Source organism: Arachis stenosperma, chromosome 1 (assembly GCF_014773155.1).
Source record: "Arachis stenosperma cultivar V10309 chromosome 1, arast.V10309.gnm1.PFL2, whole genome shotgun sequence".
Taxonomy (NCBI): Eukaryota; Viridiplantae; Streptophyta; class Magnoliopsida; order Fabales; family Fabaceae; genus Arachis; species Arachis stenosperma.
The window spans coordinates 33,956,914-33,978,667 of NC_080377.1; positions in this window are offsets into that span (position 1 = coordinate 33,956,914).

A 21,754-nucleotide genomic window follows, 5' to 3' on the forward strand; every position below is an offset into this window, starting at 1 on the left:
TTCTTCTCATTCTTACTATGTCTTTCATCCTTGCTCACCAATTGTTTGATAAAATGCCAACACTAGTTATGGAGTAAAAGTTTCTTACTTGGCGTAGGGTTTGGACCATTAGAAAAAGTTGAATAGTTAATGTCAATTGTTGATTGGAAATTAGGAATTGCTAATTGACTTGGAGTGCACTAAAGCTAGATTTCCCTAGGGTAAAACTAGGACTTGTGACTCAAGTTAGTTACTCTCATTTGACTTCCTCTATACCTAGGGGTTAACTAAGTGAAGCAAAGCTTAATTGTTATCATCATTGAAGGAAACTATAATGATAGAATTTCTAATGCCAACCCTAGGCCAAGTCTTCTAATATTGATTGTTTGTCATCTACTTTCGCTAAACTCCAAAAGAATCATAACAAGGCTTCCTAATCAATAATATGCATTCTCTAGCAATTCCAAGGGAGGACGACTCGGGAGACTAGTACTCTCGGTTATAGATTGTAGGATTGTTTGATGCGAAATTTGAATGTCGATTAGACTATACTCACGATTATATCCATTATTGAATTCTATATCGGCATGCTAAATTTCGTTTATCAAAATGGCGCCGTTGCCGGGGAATTGCTTAGTATGCCATGTTATTGTTTAGAGTAAATATGTGTATATGTACATAGTTGCATTTTCTTGTGATTCTTTGTTCAAGTGACTAATCTCCCTTCATTACCATGAGTTTTACTTCTCCTTCATTGCATGACGCGTTCACAACTGAATCCGAGCTTAGTCCCATTTGATCCGGAAATAGAATGAACTTTGCTTCACATTAGACAAGCTCGGAGGCGGTTAAGTTTTGGGGAAGGTGAAAAGGTTTTTACCACCTCACCAACCTTACTAGAAGTGAATATTGAACCGTCACTCGAAGAAGGCAATAACCATTCTCCCATCAGTATCACTAATAACTCTTCTTTTGCTTTAGGTACTAACACCATGGCCGCTCCAAGGAGAGTTACTCTCAAGGAAGTGGGTGCACCGGACTATGTCCTTCAACCCCTTCATGTAACTCACCCCAACTTGAATGCAAATTTTAAACTCAAGACCGCTTTGATCAACCTCCTACCTAAGTTCCATGGACTTCCCGCACAAGACCCTATTCGACATCTCAAAGATTTTCATTGTATATGCTCAACAACTAGACGGGAAGGATCCGATGAAGTTGCCATATGGTTGTTTGCTTTTCCTTTCTCTCTTGAGGACAAGGCTAAAGAATGGTTCTACACTCTATCTAATGAAGTCACTTCCAATTGGGACTTGCTTAGAAGAGGGTTTTTGGATAATTCTTGCCCCCGGAAAAGATGGATAGGCTAAGGAAGGAAATGTCATGCATTGTACAAGGTGAAACGGAACCACTATATGAGTATTGGGAACGGTTTCGTAAGCTACTAGACGCATGCCCTAATCACATGATTGACACTCAAGTGTTGCTTGGATACATATGCCTAGGGATGCAAGAACAAGATAGAACTCTCTTGGACACCTCTAGCAATGGTTCTTTGTCTAAATATAAGACAGCGGAAGAGGCATGACAACTTATCATTGACTTAGCCGAATCCAATCAACATGTTAGACGAAGAGTCAACCGCCCAAAAACCGTGAATGAGGTATCAACTAGTAGCGAGACTACCGCTCTAACCAAATCCTTAAGCGAAATGACATCCATCCTAAAGCAACTCCAATTGAGCTAACAACAACCGCAACAACAACAACCATATCAACATCAACCTCCACCACCCCCTCAACAATACAATCAACAATTGGTTCCTCAGAAAGTGTGTGGCATTTGTTCTTGCTATTCCCACTACACGGATGAGTGCCCAAGTCTTCAAGAAGACAACACTTTGGCGGCTACTCACAATTTCTATGACCGCCCAAATCAAGGGTACTACCAAGGCGGTAATCCTAACCAAGGGTACCCCCATCAAGGAGGGCGCTACAATCAAAATTGGAGGGACAATCATCAACAAGGAAATAGAGACAACAAGAACAATGGAGGAAATCAAAGATGGAACAACAACAACTCACAAAACCGACCACCATATGCCCAACAAAACCCACCATACACCCAACAAAACCAACCATACAACCAACAAAACCAAGGAAGAAACTACCAAACATACCAACCACCACATCAAAGACCACCACCCAACCAATCACAAGCCCCTCAACTCACATACCCGTCCACCTCCTCTAACCAAGATGATACACTCCGGACCATCATCCAAGGCCAAAAGGAACTTCAAAACACACTTGCTTCCGGCCTCACCGGTCTCACCTCTACACTACAAGCTCTTCTTGCACGCATGGACCCACCATCCAATCCCACTCCTCAACCCCCAAATCCAAGCGTCATCCCCTTTCAACCTCAACCCAATCCTAAGGGAGGCATCAATGCCATCACCATGAGATCCGAAACTCAATTAAAAGAGAAGGAGGCAAATGATTCAAATCCCATCACAACCGCTCAAGAGGAGGAGGGAATAGATATAGAAGAGGTAGTGGAAGAGGAGACACCACAAGTCATAGTTGAGGATGAAGAAACTCAACCAACAAAAGAGACCCCCAAGACTAAGAGAACCTTGGAAGAAGAAATTGCTCAACCGCTCCCATTTCCGACACTTGCAAAGAAAGCTAGGAAGCGCATAGAACTTGATCCCAAAATGATAAAAATGTTCAAGAAAGTTGAGGTAACCATCTCCCTCTTTGATGCTATCCATCAAGTACCTAGATATGCAAAATTCCTCAAAGATCTATGCATGAACAAGGATAGAATTCTTGAATTGGATACTATCCCATTGGGAAGTTCTATTTCCGCTTTGATGGGAGCATTGCCCGAGAAGTGTGATGATCCGGGCCCTTGCATGGTCACTTGCACCGTCAATGGAGTTCAATTCCTAGATTGTATGTGTGATCTCGGTGCATGTGTTAGCATTATGCCTCTCTCCGTCTACCGGGTATTGAAGTTACCACCACTAAAAAGGTCGACGGCAAGATTTGTTCCAGTGGACAAAAGCATAATAACCGTGACGGGTGTTGCAAAAGATGTATTGGTGAATATCAAAGGGTTGGTGTTTCCGATTGACTTCTATGTCCTTGAGATGCCATCAAGTGAACCCGAGAGAGCCTCATCCATCATACTTGGAAGACCATTTTTGAGGACTTCTAGATTCAAGCTAGATGCCTACTCGGGAACCTACTCATTTGAGATAGATGGGAGAGTCGTGAGTTTTAGCCTAAAAGAAGCAATGAAGCACCCACCGGAGAATCACTCTCTATTCCGGTGTGATCCAATCGACAACATTGTTGCCGAAGTGCACCTTGTAAAGTTGGATGAGAAGTACATGATTGAAGAAGCAAATGGAGATCCAAGCAAAGTAAACACCACACACCATACAAACCATCCAGAAATTCAAACTTCAAATCATGACAAAAAGATGGAATTGAAGCCACTACCACCCCACCTAAAGTACTCATATCTTGATGAAGCCCACAAGCTCCCCGTGATAATTGCAAAAGAGCTAACCCCTCAACAAGAAGAAAAGTTGCTAGATATCTTGAGGAAAAATAAAAGGATAATTGGGTGGAGTTTGGCGGATCTAGTGGGAATAAGCCCCCAAGTATGCGAGCACCGCATATTTCTTGAAGAAGGAGCAAGACCGGTCTGACAACCTCAAAGGAGACTTAATCCAACCATTCTTGAGGTTGTGAAGAAGGAGGTCACCCGGCTACTTGAAGCGGACATCATCTATCCCATCTCGGATAGCGAGTGGGTGAGCCCGGTCCAAGTGGTGCCAAAGAAATCCGGAGTGACTACGATCAAAAATGAAAGCGGTGAACTCATAGCAACAAGGGTGCAAAATTCTTGGAGGGTATGCATAGATTACCGGAGATTGAATGCGGCCACAAGAAAAGATCACTTCCCACTACCATTCATCGATCAAATGCTTGATCGACTAGCCGGTAAATCATATTATTGCTTTCTTGATGGTTACTTCGGATACTTCCAAATACACATTGCTCTAGAGGACCAAGAAAAAACCACTGGCAACGTTTCAAAGATGCACGATGAGCTTATTTGCGGACTTCCTAGAGCAATGTATGGAAGTTTTCATGGACGGTTTTAGTGTGTATGGTGATTCATTTGATCATTGCTTAGGCAACCTTGAAAAAGTCTTAGAGAGATGCACCAAAACAAACCTTGTGTTAAATTTTGAAAAATGTCATTTCATGGTTAGACAAGGCATTGTTTTGGGACACATTGTTTCAAAAGAAGGTATCTCCTTAGATCCGACAAAAATAAATGTCATATCTAGTTTGCTTTACCCCTCCTCCGAGAGGAAAGTCCGCTCTTTTCTTGGACATGCAGGATTCTACCAGAGATTCATCAAAGACTTTAGCAAGGTGGCCTTACCTCTCTCTCGACTACTACAAAAGGACACTGAATTTGAGCTGAGCAAAGAATGCATGGAAGCATATGACAAGCTTAAAGTGGCATTAACACGAGCTCCTATTGTGCGAGGACCGAATTGGACTCAACCATTTGAAATCATGTGCGATGCCTCGAACTATGCGATAGGAGCCGCGTTAGCACAACGCGAGGGTAAGACTCCCTACGTCATAGCTTATGCTTCCAAAATACTAGATGGAGCCCAATCCAACTACACTACTACCGAAAAGGAACTCTTAGCTATTTTTTTGCTTTGAAAAAGCTCCGAGCCTATCTTCTTGGTTCGAAGGTAGTAGTGTACTCGGATCACGCGGCATTGAAGTATTTGTTGGCCAAAAAGGAATCAAAACCGAGATTAATTCGATGGGTGCTATTGTTACAAGAATTTGATTTAGAGATCAAGGATAGGAGTGGTTCCCAAAACTTAGTAGCGGACCATTTAAGTCGCCTCGAACATACAAAAGGTGACACCACTCCTATCAATGATTCCTTTCCTTTAGATGGCTTGTACTCAATCTCGGAAATAGTTCCTTGGTATGCTCCAATAGCAAACTACTTGGTTTCACGCACCTTCCCTCCCAACCTCAACAAACATCAAAAGGATAAGCTGAAAAGCGAATCCAAATACTATGTTTGGGATAATCCCTATTTGTGGAGATGTGGAGCGGACCAAATAGTGCGACGGTGCATACCTCAAACCGAATTCCAAGCAATCTTGGACGCTTGCCATTCTTCCGAAGGAGGTGGCCATTACGGCCCTCAAAGAACGGCAAGAAAGGTCCTTGATTGCAGATTTTGGTGGCCAACCCTTCTCAAAGACTCTTCTCTCTATTGCAAATCTTGTCCCCAATGCATTCGGTTTGGAAATATTTCTAAGAAGGACGAAATTCCCCAACAAAATATGCTTTTTTATGAGATCTTTGATGTATGGGGAATCGACTTCATGGGACCATTTCCAAATTCCAATGGCTTTCTCTACATTTTGTTAGCCGTCGATTATGTGTCAAAGTGGGTGGAGGCAATCCCCACCCGGACGGATGATGCTCATGTTGTTTTTTCTTTTGTGAGGAACAATATCATTTGTCGCTTTGGCTCCCCAAGAGCGATCATAAGTGACCAAGGATCCCATTTTTGCAACAAAAAATGGACGGCCTCATGAGAAAGTATGGCATCACACACAAAATTGCCACGGCCTACCACCCCCAAACAAATGGCCAAGCTGAGGTTTCTAACCGGGAAATTAAACATGTGTTGGAAAGAATTGTGAAGCCGAGTAGGAAGGATTGGAGCACCAAGCTCTCCGATGCACTTTGGGCATATCGAACGGCTTACAAAACACCGATTGGCATGAGCCCTTTTAGGCTAGTATATGGTAAGGCATGCCATTTGCCAGTAGAAATCGAACACAAAGCTTATTGGGCCATAAAGGAATGCAATCTAAATTTGGGTGGAGCCGGAGTTGAGAGAAAGCTTCAATTGGCGGAATTAGAATGCTTGAGATTAGAGGCCTATGACAATTCTAGGCTCTACAAGGAAAAAATGAAAGCCATCCATGACAAGAACATTAGGAGAAGGGAATTTGGACCCGGTGACCTAGTCCTCCTTTACAATTCAAGGTTGAGATTGTTACACAGAAAGCTTAGATCAAGATGGGATGGACCTTACCAAGTAGAGAAGGTAGAACCTTACGGGGTCTACCACTTGCGCCACCCATCAAGTCCGGATATTTTCAAGGTAAATGGGCACCGTCTCAAATTGTACCATGGTGAGCAAAGAAAGAACTCCAAGAAATTTGAAGTATTCCTCTTGAAGGATGCACCTCTTGAACAAGAACATTGAGCTAGTGGAAGTCCAACTTAAGGATGGTAAACAAAAGTGCTAGGTGGGAGACACCCCAACATGGTAAGATCTACCATTTGTATATAGCCATTGAACTCTTCTTTGATTGATGCTTGCTCATCACTTGACTTGAGTAGTTTGATTTGATTTATAGATGATTTGCACTATGTACTATTTGAATAATGGAAAACAACTCATTGCTAGGTCTTTGATGAAGTTTTAGCTAGGTTTTTGCTATAGTTATGAATCATATGTGCACATTTAAAAAAAAAAACAAAAAAAGGGGGGCAGGACGCGAGCGCACGCTGTGCGCGCACGCGTCTGTAGCACGGATGCAGACCCATACATCTTCCAGAGAGTTGGGCCACTCTCGCGCCTGTACTGAGCCCCCAGCACACCACCACTGCCGCGCCCGCGCCCGCGTCCATAGTCCTGCAGCAACCTCCGGGTCACTTTCCAGAGAGTTAGGCCAAACCCGGGCCCATCTCAGGCCTGAGGCATAAAATCACTGCCGCGTGCGCGCACCAGCCGCGTGCGCGCACCAGCCGCGTGCGCGCACCAGCCGCGCGCGCGCCAATACCCTTGCAACCAACTTCTGGTACTCCTTCCAGAGAGTTACGCCACCTCTGGGCCAGCCTTGTGCCACTGGCACAAGCACATGTACGCTCGCGCGCACTGTGCGCGCGCGCGCCACTACCCCATCCTGCTTCCCTGCGCGGGCGCGCACTGTGCGCGCACGCGTGGATGTGCGACGTGAATTTAACAGGGGGCACACTTACTCCCCTCTTTTTTTCTTTTTCTTCTCACCTCTTCTACTATCCACTACCATTTTTCTTTCCAACCGCTCTCTACACCACTCCACCCACCTCCCACTATCACCTCCGGCGACCACCCACCTCCGGTGGTCCCTACATTTCTCTCTCCATTCTCCATCATCTCTAGACCTTCACTCCATTCTACAACTTCTTCTCACATACTTCCCCATTCCCTTTCCATCTCTTTCAAGGTACTATACTATGCTTCCCTCTTGCTCTACTTCTCTCATTTCTTTCTTAGTTAGTTGATTTTATTTTCTTTTAGGTAGTTTTCTTTTTTTTCCTCTTTTGAGCCCCTCATTTTTTTGAGTGTCTTTTCTTCTTTTCCTTAGTTCTTCGTGGGTGTTTTGGTTATAACTTCTTTTGCATTAGTGGATGGAAATGTCTTGCATGATTTTATTACAACCATCGTGCATTGTGGTGATTAATATTGGGTTGTGGAATGTTACATTGCTCTCTTTCCACTTATTTGCATACTACAACAAGGATGCACGCCAAGTGTTTGAGGAAAAGCATACATGATCTTTTGAACTCATTGTGACTCATTGCTTCTTAACTATGTGCTTTCTCCCAATACCTTGGTCACTCTTAGGTGCATCTTCACATTCTACATTCTACCCACTCACCTTATCATAATTGCTTTCCACTCTTGGTATTCGTGGGTATGCCTCTTACTTGCATGCTTAAACTACCCCTATACCGCATGCCAGTGATTTGCCTTGCTTACCAAATGTTATCTTAGTTACATGTTGCAGCTGTCATGTAATTAGGACACCCATACTCTTATGGCACAATTTTTCACTTGCATGATCCCCATTTAATTATGTTTCTTTGGGTTTGATGTTACCTCCCTTTTTACTATCGCATGATAGTCATCAAAAAGGACAAAGGAAAAGCCCCGAAGAAGTCAACCACCAACAGAGCGCGCCAGGAACCAACGGCCAAACCCCTTCTAAAGAAGGCTAAGGGCCCCGTTGATGCTTTAGAGAAGGACAACCCTCCAAAGGATTCAAACAAGTTCCCTAACTGCTACTGTGAACTTGTCTACTCAAGGATGATGGAGCGAAATTATCACCCGGAGCCCCTTTTAGTCCTACCGGCCCACCTCACTCTGATGGTGATGCCCCACATTGACCGGAGGCAATGGAGATTCCTCTTGAGGCAACCAAAGGAGGTCAATTTATCATGGGTGGTGGAGTTTTACTCCAACTACCACTCACCCCTTCTCATATCAATCTTTGTGCGCCGAAAGCAACTATCAGTCACAGTGGAAGCCATCCAAGGAGTACTTAAGATTGGGTCATTAGCGGATGGATATGACGCCTATCAAGAAGTTTTGTCAGCGTGCGACGAACGTGAGTTCGATTGGAGCGCGGTCCTCCGCGTAATAGCTTTGCCCGAAGCATGTTGGATTCGAGGGACTATAAAGCGAAGACCAAAGGGTTTAGATGCACGTTTCCTCACTCAAGAAGCCGCGGCATGGGCCCAAATCCTAGCTCACTACGTGCTCCCGAGCACCCATGGGTCATCCGTTACCGCCGAGCTTGCCTTATTGGTATGGTGCATCTTAACCGAGAAACTGGTCGACATTCCGCATGCCATTCGACAATCCATAGGGCGCATTCATGTTAAGGGAAACTTACCCTTCCCCGCTATGGTGACCGAATTAGTCGCGGCAGCCGGTGTCCACCGCGAGGCTAAGGATAGGAGGACCTCAATCCCGGTCGAGGGCGATGTTATTCCGACCAAGAGGTGCCTCAAGCCTCCGGAAGTTACCAAGGACCTTGGAATGGCCAACCCCACTCGCAACACTACCACTTCATCCGCACCACAAAAATTAGCCACCCAACGCCTTGAAGACCTTCACAAGAAGTTGGACCGTTATGAGAGGCGTAACCAGCGCCGATATGCTCACGTGAAGAAGCTTCTAAGCATTGTCACCCCACCTATGGAGGAGTCGGATATCTCCACATCTACCGCAACCTCAAGCAGAAATAGCGATGACAAAGGAGATGAAGGACACTCAGGACTCGACCACCCATTGCGCATCACCTATAGCACGGAGGGTCGTGCTAAGTTTTAAGTGTGGGGAGGTCGGCTGACCGATCTCCGTAGGTAACACCCGAATAAATTTTTGAACTCCTTTGTAGTTAGGATAGGTTGCATGATTAGGTTTTCTTCGACACCATTTGCATGATAAATTTACTTGGTTGGAACAATGAACTCTCTCCTAGGAAACTAATACCTTAGGGCAAAACTAAGATTTTGGGGCAACCTTGACATTGCCAATTTTGAAAATTTTGATGCTAAACTTGTTTGAAGATTGTACTTTGGAACATGGATTTTGAGTTAAGAACACAAGCTAGTGAGCTTTGAGCCTTGTTGTGTGGCTACATCGTATAGTCACTTATTTTCCTTCTTGTGTGCAATTGTTCTCTCTCTATGAGTGTGATATTTGCTTTGTTTGAGTCTATATGTCCGTTATTCCTTATATTCATGCATTTATATGATTGAGGCCATCAATTCATTAGCTCACTTATCCAAATAGCCTTACCTTGTAACAACCATTGTTAGCCAGATTTGAGCCTACGCTTAACCCACTTATTCTTTAATTTAGCACATCACAAGCCTAAAGCGAAAAATAACAAATGTCCTTTATTTGGATCTTTGGTTAGCTTAGGCTAGAGTGTGTGAGTATCATTTAAGTGTGGGAAACTTGGGACATTGGTTGGGATAAAAGGGTGTGCTTTGTACCTATATATTTGGGAATTGGGTACATATTCATGTACTGATTAAATGAATGGACCTTATGCATTGGTGCTCCTATATATAGTCTGAAAAAAAAATGAATGAATGAAAAAGACAAAAGAAAAAGAAATGAAGGCGACAAAATGTATGGAAAAGAAAAGAAAAAGAAAAAAAAATAAAGGGGACAAAATGCCCCAAGGCGAAGCTCAAATAAAAGAATCAATGCATAAGTGTTGTGAAACAAAAAAAGAAAATGCATAAGTATACGAAAAAAGTGAAAAATGGGTAGTTAGATTAGTATTCAATTGTATAGGTCATTATATAGGTTAGGTGGGAAAGTCTAAGCTAATAAAAGATTCAAATCCTAGTCCACTAGCCATATATGACCCTACCTTGACCCTAGCCCCATTACAACCTAAAAGAAAAGATCTCATGATAATTGTATGCATGCATTGAATAATTGTCGATTGTTAAACGGAAAAACAAATCTTAGAAAGCATGATTAGGGGAGAATTGAGTGAACAGACCCCGATACACCGAGCGGATAGAGTGTAAACACTTCCGGTGAGGGTTCAAAGGCTCTAATTCTTGCTCCCGACTCTCACGAGCGTTCTTGATGCAAGTTGCGTATATTTCACTTTGATGATTAAAAATTGGTAAGTCTCATGCATTGCCCACTATCTTGCCCTATATGCTTGAATGTATCTTAGGAAGGTTGATTTGCTCCTAACCAAGTAGATAGTAGCACTAGTCATAGTTGCATTCATGTAAGTAAATTGCACCTCATGAGTCTTATACCTTTATGATCCTTCGGTCTTTTCCATTTCTCTAAGCATGAGGACATGCTGGAATCTAAGTGTGGGGAGGTTAATAAACCCCACTTTTAGGGTTTATCTTGTATTGATTTCAAGGGTTTTATCAATGATTCCACACGCTTTTCATATGAAAATACATGACTTTGTGTTCCTTTCCTAATTTTTGCCTCACGGATGAAAACATGCTTATTTTGCACTAAACTAGATACATTTCTAATCCTCTCTTGGTGCCATTCGATGCCGTGACCTGTGTGTTAAGTGGTTTCAGAATATAGGGCAGGGATGACCCAGAGGAGAGAAGAAAAGTGGGTGCAAAGGAAAGGAGCATGAGAAAATGAGCTTTGAAAACTTCAGCAAGGGTGCGTGCGCGTACTTGGCGCGCCCGCGTGGATTGCGTAGCCAGAAGCCAAAGTCAGGAGCCAAGCTACGAGCCGGCGCGTGTAGCGGCTAAGCCATGACCCCTATGGGCGCGTCCGCATACGTCACGCTTCCGCGCAAATTGCAAGACGCCCCAGTGGCGCGCACGCGTACTGTGCGCGTGCGCGCCGATGCTCGAATATGATTTTTTTAAAAGGTCACGTGACCTAGGCGTGGAAACAGTAGGAGATCCCATTTTGGGGAAGTGCATTGGCGGGAAAAGCTTAAAAAGACCAAGGGTTGAAGGGTTAGGGGACTTTTTTGCTCATTTTTACATTATTCTAGATATTTTCCTAGTGGTAGTTACACTCTTGGGTAGAGAGAGAGAGATTCCAACCTCTCATTAGGGTTCATCTTCTTTAATTTCTCAATTCTCAACCATTCCTTGGGGAGATCTATTGCAACTCTCAATTTACTTTGTTCATGTCATAGATCATCTTCTCTAATCTCAATTAGTGCTTGTAATTGTTCGATTCTCATAGATCTTAGATTTAACTTTGTAGTTTTGAATTCTATCAATTCCTTGAAAAGTTCATTTCTATTGTTGTTCTTTGTTGATTGTTGTTAATTTCTTGTGTTGAAGTACTTTTAATTCTAATTTCTTCTCATTCTTACTATGTCTTTCATCCTTGCTCACCAATTGTTTGATGAAATGCCAACACTAGTTATGGAGTAAAAGTTTCTTACTTGGCGTAGGGTTTGGACCATTAGAAAAAGTTGAATAGTTAATGTCAATTGTTGATTGGAAATTAGGAATTGCTAATTGACTTGGAGTGCACTAAAGCTAGATTTCCCTAGGGTAAAACTAGGACTTGTGACTCAAGTTAGTTACTCTCATTTGACTTTCCTCTATACCTAGGGGTTAACTAAGTGAAGCAAAGCTTAATTGTTATCATCATTGAAGGAAACTATAATGATAGAATTTCTAATGCCAACCCTAGGCCAAGTCTTCTAATATTGATTGTTTGTCATCTACTTTCGCTAAACTCCAAAAGAATCATAACAAGGTTTCCTAATCAATAATATGCATTCTCTAGCAATTCCAAGGGAGGACGACTCGGGAGACTAGTACTCTCGGTTATAGATTGTAGGATTGTTTGATGCGAAATTTGAATGTCGATTAGACTATACTCACGATTATATCCATTATTGAATTCTATATCGGCATGCTAAATTTCGTTTATCACTCATGTTGTGGAGGATCAAAGGGTTGTTGACTTGGTTCTTCTTAGACTTAGGGAATTTGAGATTGAGGTAGAGGAGTTTGTGGATTTTCTTGAGCAATTTTGTCCTCTTGTGCTCCTTGAAGATGTGATCTTTTAACATATTCCATAGTTGCTTAAAGATAGGCCTCACTCTAGGAATCGAGATATCATTGTCAATGAAGACCCCAACCGCACAAAGTAAACTATTTGACTCACGACCTAGAGCTTGTTATGGTTTTGTTTGTGCTAAAGATGTAGAGACACTATCTTTATAGAGTTAAGTTTCGAGTTTTCTCTGATAATAAGAGCTTGAAATACCTCTTTAATCAGAAAGAACTTAATATGCGTCAAAGACGGTGGATGGAGCTGCTAAAAGACTATAATTTTAAACTGAGTTATCACCTGAAAAAAGCAAATGTGGTGGCGAATGCGCTGAGCAAAAAATCTCTAAGCGTTGCTTGGATGTTGATTAAGGAGAAAGAGTTGTTGAGTAGGTTTCAGATTTAACCTTGGATTTCATGTCGGGTTTACCAAGGACTGGAGTTGGACTTGATGCGTTGTGGGTAATTGTTGATTCGATTAACGAAGCCTGCTCATTTCCTTCCTATCCGTATGACTTATTCTTTGGAGTAATTGGGGAGGTTATACATTAAGGAGATTGTAAGATTACATGGTGTGCCTACGACCATAGTGTCGGATAGAGATCCTCAATTCACTTCAAGATTTTGGAGAGCTTTTCAGAAAGCATTCGCTTAAGCATGGTGTATCATACTCAAACCGATGATCAATCAGAGAGGATAATTCAAACTCTGGAAGATATGTTGAAAGCTTATGTGCTGGACCAACCGATGAGTTGGGATCTCTATATGCCATTAGTGGAATTTATGTACAACAATAGTTACCATACGAGCATCGGAATGGCTCCATATGAGGCTCTATATGGAAGGAAGTGTCAATCTCCGTTATGTTGGTATGGGACCAGAGAGTCAAGTTTGTTGGGGCCTGACTTGGTGGCTGAGACAACTAAACAAATTAAGAGGATCCAAGCTAGAATTCTTACCGCTCAGAGTCATTAGAAAAGCTATACTGAGGTAGAAGCCTTTAGAATTTGAAGAAGGTGGCCATGCGTTCTTGAAGGTTACCCCAACTATGGGAGTGGGTAGAGCGATATAGACAAAGAAATTGAATCCTCGTTTTATTGGTCCATTTCAAATCCTGAAGAGGATTGGGCCAGTGGCGTATCAGATGGCTTTACCACCGCATATTTTGAACTTGCACGATGTATTTCACATTTCACAGCTTTGAAAGTATACTTTTGATGAAACGTATGTGCTAAAGCCTAAATCGGTTCAGCTGAAGGAAAATCTGACATTTTCAGTAGCTTCGGTCAGAATTAATGATGTTAGCATCAAGAAACTATGCAAAAAGGAAGTTTCATTGGTGAAAGTGGCTTGGAGCCGATCCGGATAGAGGAGCATACCTGGGAGCCCAAATCTGATATGAGGGCAGACTATCCACAACTCTTTACAGGTAATTAAATTTTAAGGACAAAAATTCTAACTAGGTGGGTAGGATGTGAACTCAGTTAAATTATAATTAATTAATTAATTATGAGTAAAGAAGGTTAAGAAATTATATTTAGGGAAGTAAAATATTTAGAATGCGAATTAAAATACTAATCTTAAAAGTTTTGTGTCAAAGTTTGGCCAACGAGCTAAAACAATTGAATTGGGCCTCACTAGGCCCAAGCCCACACTCAGACCACCCTCCATACTTAACATTTAGCCCCCATCTCCCCTTTCATTTTACACACTCAGCACAAGAAGAGGGAAGAGAGGGAAGAACCAAAACCCTAATGTCGCTATTTATCCTCCACTTTGATTGCTCATAACTTACAATACGGAGCTCCGATTGATGAGCCGTCTATGATCACGTGTTCGTCTTGGATTTCTCTTCAATTCTATCTGAATATTGTGGTAAGAAACTTTGAATTTCTTGCCCAGATTTCTGTTTTCTTCAATTTTGTATTTTTAGGGTTGAGTTGTTGAGAAGTTTCAATTTTTTATGTTGAGGGGAGGTTCAACCTTGAGATAGAGTTTGTGAGACAAGAATCTCAATTCCCTAATTTCCCCATTTTTTTGTGAAAAACCTAGGTTGAATTATGTGAAATTATGTGATTAGATGAAATAGAGCTTGTTTGGATTGATGTTGGAGTGAAGCAGAACTTGCTTGGTGTGAGTTCAGTATAGAGGCTTGAGTGCCGATGGGAAGGATTTGAGGATTTAGGACTGCCATTTAAAAGGTATGAGATTTAGTTTCAAGTAGGCATTATGTAAGATTATGTGAATGCCTAAGTTAATTAACCCTAGGATTGGACTGAATAAATTCGGTTGTTATTGTGATTAGTTAAATGAAGATATGTATGTGTATGCATAATCGAATGTTGGTGTGGTTGAATTATGATGAGTATATTGTATGTTGATTGAAATTGTGATGCATAATGATACCGTTGATATTATTGGATCGGAATGAATTGTAGGAATGGATGAGGAATTGACATTGATGAAAATTTGGGTCAAAGGCTGTGATCGGGTAAGTTTGGGTAAGTTTGATGGAGTGAAATAAGTGAACTTGATGTTAATTGTGATGGTGATATTGAATTTGATATTTAATATGTGAAAGGGGTTTGATTTAGATAATTGTTGAGATTGATGGGTAATGAATGAAAGGATGTTGAATGGATTGATTATGATTGAGTGTTGGCATTGAAACAGAGAAAAAGGGTTTTTGGTTTCAAAAGGAAAGAATTGAAGAAATGGTAAATTTTGAATATGCATAATTTTGTGTAAAAACAAATTTTTAACCAATTTCGACGGGTCATAACTTGATTCTTGAACCTTTAAATTTTGTGAAACTTGTCTTAAATGAAAATTGGGCCTGTTTAGTTTATGACGTTTGAAGAACGGACAATAAATGATTTTTAACAAAAGGGTTATGCGCGTTTAAAGTTTATGGTTAAAAGTTGAATTCTGCAGAAGTTATAGAAAATTGAGGTCATGTGTGTGCATGAGGGGTGTTACAGAATTGAAAGAGTTTCGTGCACATTTCATGCATATGCACGAAAGCCAGGTCATGCGTATGCACAACTTGCATTCTAGAAATGAATCTTTTTTGTGCGTGTTCCGTGTGTACGTGCAAAAGGAAGGCTCGTGCGTACGCACGATGTCGTGTTTTTCAAGAAATATTATTTTCAACTGCTTTTACCCATTCAGTTTGCTTTTTCACCTTTGTAACCCCTATTTAAGGTCCGATAATTAGTTTCTAGGCCCCAGAATGAGTGTAAACATATGGATTAGATTGAATTGATATTTTGGATGAGATTATGGATCAAAGTGAATTATTATTGATGAAGGCTTGTGGCTAATGCACATGTTGAGTAAAGACTTTACTATGAACTGAATGAGATTTGGAATACTTGTGCTGGCAAGGGCCAGGGTCATTCCCGCTTGCATACTTGTGCTGGCAAGGGACGAGGTCATTCTCGCTTGCATACTGAACTGATGATTACTCATGGCAAGGACGTGGCAAAGACGGTGGTGAATCTCGCTTTCGTACTGAGCTGTGTGATGCCAACACAAGGACAATGGTTAATCCTACTTATTTCTTGGCTCTCTCTGGTTGTAAGGGTGGCCATGATCCCAATTCCCAGAATAATGCCTTCAGGAGAAGGTAACAAGACACTAATCTCTCATAGACCAGCATGTGATAAGTCTGGGTTAACGTCTCCTAGGGATGCACGATAAAGAGACAATGTTCGGGTTACCTATTGAATGTGTCGGGTTTTGGCAATGTAACTGACATGTGAGCTCATGGCCAGTAGGACAGATATGCATCATATGCATTTATGTGAAATTGTTTGAGTGTGTATTGTTTTGGTTTGCCTACTTGTATATCTCTGTTTAACTGCTAATTGGTGTATATGTTATAACTGTTATTGATTATGTTTGCATCCTATTATCTGTGATTGCTTCTACTGAAATCAATACCAAAATTCTGTGGTTTTAAATTAAAAAGAGAAAGGATGAGATGAGTATTAGAGGAACTTGAGATTATGGACCATTGGTTAGTGAAGGACTTAGTTAAATTGCCCTATTTTTTATTAGTATAACCCTAGGCTTGGATCTTGGTTGTTGGAGTTTAGGATTGCCTAGTGGATTCATGTAGTGTTACATCATCTCTTTTTGGAACTGTTATCCTGTTGGGAGCCTTTTGATTCTCACCTGTTTCGAAAAATTTTTATATTCAGATACAGGACGTGATGCACCTCGCTGAGCGTGTTGGGTTCTCTTTAGAAAGCAAAGACTCTTTTGGGATTTTATTTTGTGCTTAGCATATGTATATATATGTTCTTCACTTTATATATATTAACTTGTATATCCCTCTTAGTAACTATTTTTTTTGTATGTTATATTAATATTAAGTAATATATATTGATGCAGCACTTTAATGGCTTCAGAAGTTAGATGATGTATTCAGTTTTAAGTTCTTTTTGAATAGTTTTAAGTTCTAATATTTTGTTGACTTTTGTAGAACTGTTGCATGTGTTTCGTGAGCATCTTGGATATGTAGTTAATTGTAGGACTTCCTCAGATTTGATCTAATTATGTTAGCAAACTAATAAGAACCAAGAGTAAACCTAAATCAACTTGCCTTCATTGACATTTCATGGATTCGGAAAGCACCAAGAATGCACATAAAAGACCAAAGTGGATGGAATAATGATGAGATGGAACAACTTGTCATACAAATGTCCCAAATCAGGTTAGATAGAAATGTCTGCCTATCCTATATTTGGGTTGAAATACCAATATGATTTTCGTACTTGCTTTAATGACTCTGTAGCTCATTATTTAATGTGAAATAGTTCATGTCAATTTATAGAGAGAGAAAGAGATGTATACGACAAGTTTGGCCACACCTATCAGAATAGAGAATAGAATAATGAATATATAGGTAATCTTTGATTTTTGCTGTTATATGAATTTGGTGGTTTATGGAAGGACTTAAAACCAAGATCTATCTAATTGATTTCACCTCCAGGGATTTAGCCTCGACTTAAAGCTAAGATCAAAGGTGTACTTGTGTTGTAGTTTAATGACAAGACTATTTTATGTTGTATTATTTTGCAAGGTTTTACACTACTGACACAATCTTAAAGGTGACTTTTCTATCTTTATTCTTTAATTATATCTTTAAGTCATTTTTAAAGCTGTCTTTAGGATTTTCCTGAGAAAGAAGGAAGAAGAAAAGGGTAGAACAATACTATGAAAATGAACTAAAAATCTATAATAATAATGATTAATTATTAGTCACACTTTGAGCTTAGAAGAGAAGCATTTTCCAAATGATTGATAGATTGGATAGTTGTGTTAAATAAGAAGTTTCTTCTATCCATAGGTTGGTCCATGTGAAAGTGTCAATGCTGTCGAATTTGGAAAAGCTACAGCCAAAGACAAATGGCATTGCAAAGCTAAATGAGTTTGATATGTTCAATAGAATAAATAAACATTAAAAGCATTCTTGGGTTTCAATTTCAGTTGGATATACTTTCATGCTTTGAATACAATGTGAATTAGACAAGTTGAAGCATGTTAATATTTTCTTTTCCTAAGTGTTGAACTGTTATAAAAAATGTGACAGATTACATAACGATTTTTTTCATATTTGGAGACTTACATGGCATCAGGTAGCTCCTTGGACTTCAATCAATTCCATTAATCTGTTAATTGTTTTAAGTACTAATTGTATTTATTGATTATCTTTAGATAAAAATATAATTGGAGATGAACTGTACTCAATCATCATTATGCTTTGTGCTGCCGTTATGCTTTAGAAGAGGTGGATCTCAACAATGATGCTCAGGTAATTATATGTATACTTCATCCCAAGTGTCATAATGTCATCCATTTTTTCCTTTCATAAATCTCTCTATATATAATAGGAGAGCAGTACATGGTTTGTTACTAGACAAGTGGCGTTTTATTTTCTTGACAAGTGTTAAGTTTTATTGCATGACAATTGGCAACCTAATGGCACAGCAGAAACGTTGAAATGAACCATGAAAAGTACAAAAAGTAATAAAAAAATCAGTTCTCTATTTTCATAACTTTTGGTTCTTTTGTCTTTACTGCATGCAGTTCACACATTGGGTTGTCCACCAGTTTTTATCCAGCAGATGAGGCAGGAAATCAAATTCGAATTGAGAAATCAAATTTCAAAAATTCATTTATTTCTCTCCCTTAATCCCTTTCTCCTTTACTCACTCTAATGGCCACTGAGTTCTCTACCTTTTTTTCTCAATCTCTCCTTTCTTACACCAAGGTCTCCTCCCACGTTGTCTTCGAAGCAGAGAAGAGAACATGACGGTGAAGAGGAAAAGCACAAGGAAGAAGGAGAAGAGGGAGGCGATGATGACGAAGGCGATGAGAGGCAGCAACCTTGCCACTGAATCAAATGAAAGAGAGTGTAAGCAAACATATCGGTGGTGGAGGAAGAGGAAGGATGCTCCATTATTCGGTGACAAAGGAAGAGGAAGGAGGCGACGGCGGTGATAGAGGCCACCATCGCTGCTGGATACGCTGTCAGAGAAGAAATTCATTGGACTGAGGGGAGAGAAAAAAAAGGAAGAAGAAAAGTAGAGGCTCAGGTTCGTCATGGTCTACAAAGCGTTTACATGATATATTAAATACTAAAATGTATGAATAAAACTGATGTAAGAATAAAATTGTTGGATCTGTAGAACCCTAAATTTCACTTTTTTTTGTTATATATTTTTTTTGCATTTGGAGTTGATTGCTATTGTCTTTCCTACAGTCGTGCATCATACTATTGGCTGATGAAAATGGATAAAATACGACGGATTCTATAGTTTGTAGAAAAGCTGATGGGATCTGATCTAAAGAAATTGGTATGTTAATGGTATCTAAAGCCTCAAACTTCTAACATGTTGCCTTGCTAATGCTTGCTTTACAACTGCAGTAAGTTGACACCACTGCCCTAGGGTTATCTACAGAAGAAGCAAAGAAACATCCTTATATTGCATCAGTGGGTGGATTAATAATAAAGTCCAAAAATAAAATATTATCATAATTTATTTTATTTTCAGTAATTATTGATTGTAGGTTTAATTTTTTTCCCTTTCAAATGATCGTAGGTAAAATTAGCTAAGAAGTGAATTTTTTAAGGTAAGAGTGTTTGGATTATGTTTATCAGTACAAGAATTTAAATTTTTGTTGTTTTTCATTTGTTTTGTTAATCTGATTTATGATGTGTTATTTTCCATTAGACTAATGGAAACTCAGCTTACTCTATCCCCATATCTTTTATTTGGGTTGAAATGCCAATATAATTTCCTAATTTGCTTTAATGACTCTTTAGGTTCCATCTTAAATACACATTTCCACCTTTCAAATTTAATTGATTTTTCACACGGTTTTGGTAGACTCTAATGTGAATTTTATGAGATCTGTAAAAGATTTTTAGTTTTGGTATTAACAGATATATTCTTTTAATCTTTCCTACATAGGGTTTGGCATGATGCAGAAACTAAAGATGCTGCTAATGGAGCTATAAAATCGCCGTGGTGGACGATGGGCTGCAAATATCGGGTATACTATATATTCCTTTTCATATGTAAGATTTGATCCCCTAATTTTGTTTTAATTAGTTATTGTTGATTTTAGATACTATCTCAATTTTTTATATTAACTTTGATATCAAATTTACTTAAATGTCTCTTTAACAGTTAAAAATATAATGACTGGCAGTAACAATGTCGATGTTGCAACCATGTCTATAGCCAAAATCATTTAGGAATATTGGCAGCAAAAAAGGCACAAAAGAGGAATGATTTTAAAATGACATTTTCAGGTATTGTTAAAAATTATGTATCTTTACTAAACTGTTTTGTGACTTATTATAAAGAAAGAGTGGAGGAAGGGGAATGGAAGGGGGAAGAAAGGTGAATACTGTAATTGTATAGTGAGCCATGATTGGTCACTTAGTCATGAAAAATTTAAGTATATTTGAATCATAAATTTTCTATTTCTCATTGATAGATTAAAGATAGACACACTACCATAGTAGGAAGGAGGGTTCTTATGTGATCATGCTTTAGATTTTGACCCAAACTTCTACTGGATATCAATTGGAGCCAAACTTGGTATCACAGTAATTTATTATTTTGGATTTGTCTTAGCATTACCATACTTAAACCGTAAGTAACATACAAGTTATTATAGAAAAAGAAAAATGAAACAATCATTTTAGTTTGATCAATTCACTAATTTGATGGGAATATATTCACTAAGTTTGTGAGTGTGTGTGCTGATTTTTTTTTCTCATTAAAATCTACTACATTTTTATAGTTATTGATTCTATATGAATGTTGTTTGGCTAATTCTTATTTTCACATTGCTCAAATTCTCCCCCTTTACTACTGCAAAGTTGTTGCATTGACCTCTCTTCTATCTTAGTTTTTTAAAATTTAAACATGATTTCCAATGTAGTGATAATTTGTGTTTTGTCATTTTTGAACTATTTCAACAAGTTGTAGTGTTGCCACTTTACAATTTAAGTAATAGCCCCAAGACTTGGTGCTCAATACAAATAATCCCTAGTAATAGCCCCAAAGACTTGGTGCTCAATACCATGGCATAAACACAACTTCGCACAACTAACCAGCAAGTGTACTGGGTCGTCCAAGTAATAAACCTTACGCGAGTAAGGGTCGATCCCACAGAGATTGTTGGTATGAAGCAAGCTATGGTCACCTTGTAAATCTTAGTCTGGCAGACTCGAATGGTTATGGATGATGTATGAATAAAACATAAAGATAAGGATAGAGATACTTATGCAATTCATTGGTGAGAACTTCAGATAAGCGTATGGAGATGCTTTGTCCCTTCCGTCTCTCTGCTTTCCTACTGTCTTCATCCAATCCTTCTCACTCCTTTCCATGGCAAGCTGTATGTTGGGCATCACCGTTGTCATTGGCTACAATCCCGTCCTCTCAGTGGAAATGTTCAACGCACCCTGTCACGGCACGGCTATCCAGCTGTTGGTTCTCGATCATGTCGGAATAGAATCCAGTGATTCTTTTGCGTCTGTCACTAACGCCCCACAATCGCGACTTTGAAGCTCGTCACAGTCATTCAATCATTGAATCCTACTCAGAATACCACAGACAAGGTTTAGACCTTCCGGATTCTCTTGAATGCCGCCATCAATTCTAGCTTATACCACGAAGATTCCGATTAAAGAACCCAAGAGATAAACATTAGAGCCTTGTTTGCTTGTAGAACGGAGGTGGTTGTCAGTCACGCGTTCATAAGTGAGAATGATGATGAGCGTCACATAATCATCACATTCA